General features: G+C 30.4%; 1 long non-coding RNA gene across 1 annotated transcript; it reads left to right on the forward strand.

The window, feature by feature from the left end:
* The first annotated feature begins 301 nt into the window (after nucleotides 1–301).
* On the forward strand, nucleotides 302–966 carry LOC119686242. The gene is made up of 3 exons (XR_005252901.1): nucleotides 302–529; nucleotides 605–859; nucleotides 928–966. It is a non-coding gene; the product is annotated as an uncharacterized LOC119686242 (long non-coding RNA).
* Nucleotides 967–3,256: the final 2,290 nt, after the last annotated feature.

Genomic DNA, 3,256 nt, shown 5'->3' on the forward strand with positions numbered 1-3,256 from the left:
TAATTATTCAACTATCATTTATTATTATTTTTAATACTATATTTACGGAATTGTTTCCTGCAGTTTTTCAATTAAAAAATCAATTTTCACTTCTTATAAGATAAACTTGCTAATTTCTTTGCATTAATTCTTCAAACGTTCGTTGTATTGAAATTAAATCAAACCTAACTGTCAAACGCTTGAATTTATTTTGATAAGCTTAAAATAAATAGATAAGCTTAAAAATATAGATATAAATCTAATTTGGAAAATCTTTAGCAAGACTAGTTAGATTTCTAACCTGTTATGACTGATTTACAAAATTTTTACCATTCACAAAAATTCAAAAATCGGTGTTAGTATAAATACTTGTGTAAGTCAGATCAATCAAATTTTAAGGTTTTATTGATTGACGATGGTAATGGGGTATAATTGCTATCGATAAGTTGCTTATCATATTGACAAGGGAAAGTGTATGTAGTATCTTTTACACTACAGCATTGTGCGGTCAACAAATTTCCTGTCGAGAAAACTTTAGAGAAGACCAAATGTAAGCTTTTTTCTTTTAGATTTCTTAAAATATTGAGAATTAAGCAGGTTTTATTTGTACGCTTTTTTTTCGCAGACTTAAAATGTTTAAACTGTTTTGGAAACTTCTGTTATTAATCCTTTTGTATGGCTTTTACAAGCTATACAAAGATTTCCAGCCATTGACGCCTGATAACGTAATCTGGTTTCAGATGCTGGAAGGTGCTATGGTCATAGTGTTATGTCTTCTTCCATTGGGTTTTGCATATGTGGCTGTGAAATGGCGTTATAGACAAAATAAAAGGCAACGTTTTATAAACAGGATTGAAGAATTGAATAAAGCAGCATTAAGGTGATATATTAATCAATTTAAGTAACTGGGACATTATTATAACTTTTGACGTATTTGCATTCTTTCAGCAATTCAATTGATGACCAAACCTTATAAGTGAGTGTCTGATGTAAAATTGATTAATTGGATATTGTAATGAAAACTATTCAACCAAGTAATGAAATGGACAACAAAATAAGAGAAATTGGACTATTTGAATAATTTGTTTTGAAAAGTTTAATTACTCTTAATAAATATTTAAAAAAAAATTGTTTTTTTGGTTTGTTTTAATATTTAAATCAGTTTAGAGTTTGTACTGCGGTTGTGATCTTGCCCATGTCCCAAATTTGTATTGTGGTCGTATGTGTTTTCGTTATCACCTTAGCTGTTTCCTGCGGAACACCTTTTTTTACGGATTGAAACTAATCAGCACTATTCTCGGATGTACATTTGACTTCCAGCACCCACTCATATTTTGCCTACCGCCTTTATACTTTCACCAAGTGGTTTCAAGGGCATACCGAGTTTATCGGAGGTATTATACATTTTTAATTTTTTTTTTTTTTGATAGTTCCAAATGCTCTTAATCGTTCTTTCTTTCACAGCTGCTATTTGCATTTCAGGGTGGGCTTTATACTTTTCGTAGTATTCTTATATTTTGAGAGAGAGGATTAAGTAAATTAAAAATAGTTTTTTTTAATTAATGTACGAATAATTGTAAATATTTATTTTGACAAGGGTTAACCTCACATATCCAATAGTTGCCATACAAATTAAAATTAAATTGTTTTAAAATATTAAATAAAATTATATAAAATCATAATTCAAATAACAATAAAACAAAAATCTTTGTACATGGAAACTAATAAGTTAATTGAAACATCCAGTCAAATATATACGAGTGTGTACGAGTACATAAAAATAATTAAATTTATTTATAAAAATGAATACTCATTGCTGCACGTATGTACCTATTCCAGCTTAAAATGAAAATTATTATAGATACCTCACAAATGCTGTTGCTTAGGAATATTTTTTTATGACATTAATTTAGCTAAAAACTAATTTCGTCCCTTTTTGGGGAAGATATTATCTGCTGCTGCAACTGTTTAGATATAGTTAGGTGCTCACATTTTTGCATAAATATTCAAATTTCCATACTGTAATTAAAAATTTTAATTAAAATTAATGTCACCATTTAAACCCAAAAGCATATACAACAGGTCCTTTCATCTCAACACAAAACAAAGGCAAAACCAAAACTGAAACTGAAGCTATCCTTTTGGTAACTCTTGCTCCGTTAATGAAACCACATACACACAGTAAAAGTTGTCTCGTGCTTAGGTTACTACAAGTACGTTTTGAAAATGTCTATGGTTACGTTTATGTCACCGTTTTGTAGTTTTATTTCACATTTCACCCTTTTTACACAGACCCTGTGTAATCGTACACATAGTCTGGCTGCCATCTTTAATGACATTCTTGCTATGCTTTCTCTCGGTGCTTTCACCGTTAATGTCGTCTGTGTCTTTATAGTAAACTTTTAATAGTTTCATTTCAATGCATTTCTCTTTCGAAATTATATATTTTATGCACTGCAAAAGGATAACGTCACAAATATTTTTTTTATTGGTGTATATTAAAACATATTTTATTAAAATGACTTATGTGTCTAGTAGAAATCGCATATGTGACATGTAAGTCTTCAAAACTTTATAATACTCAAATGGCAAAAATATGAGAAATAAACTGATTTAGCGTATCCTACAAATAGTTTATTCTATAACACAGTCTACATAAATGGATTAAAGAATTAAGTTTGGACAAAAATATTGAATACCAAAAGTGAAGAAGTATAACTTAAAATACTTACCTACCTTCTCAGTTGGTCTTTGCAGACGTATTGCTGCGTTGGGCTAATCCAGGTAACTAATTCACCCTGTATGATTAGCGACTTATCGATAGTGATATTAATGGTTACCATTAACTTGTTATTCACTTGATTATGCGTTCGCAGATTCGCACGTCCTCCACCGCACTTTCTAACAGTGCCCGTTGAATCAAACACTCTTCTAGCAGGAGTATTTTCATTATTATAAGCATGACCAAGCCAATGTACCCGGATGAATTTTTGGTCAAAATGTTTTCTAATATAAACAAAAAATCCATGAAAAGTGGTAAAATTTGCTGTTCGATTAATGGAACGTTGGGCGGATATGGGTTAATATGCTTAACTTTATCAAAGTCAAGGTATAGCTGTACCGCATGGAAAATGCGGATCTATCTGGTTGCAGAATACACCGTTTTTTACTGTAATTAAAAGAGGAGATCACATTTACAAAACAGATAATGGACCGGATTGGACTTATAAATCCCGAGAATATAGTTAAAAAAAGAGCGAACCCAGAAAACTGGCGA

Source organism: Teleopsis dalmanni, chromosome 2 (assembly GCF_002237135.1).
Source record: "Teleopsis dalmanni isolate 2A chromosome 2, ASM223713v2, whole genome shotgun sequence".
Lineage (NCBI taxonomy): Eukaryota > Metazoa > Arthropoda > Insecta > Diptera > Diopsidae > Teleopsis > Teleopsis dalmanni.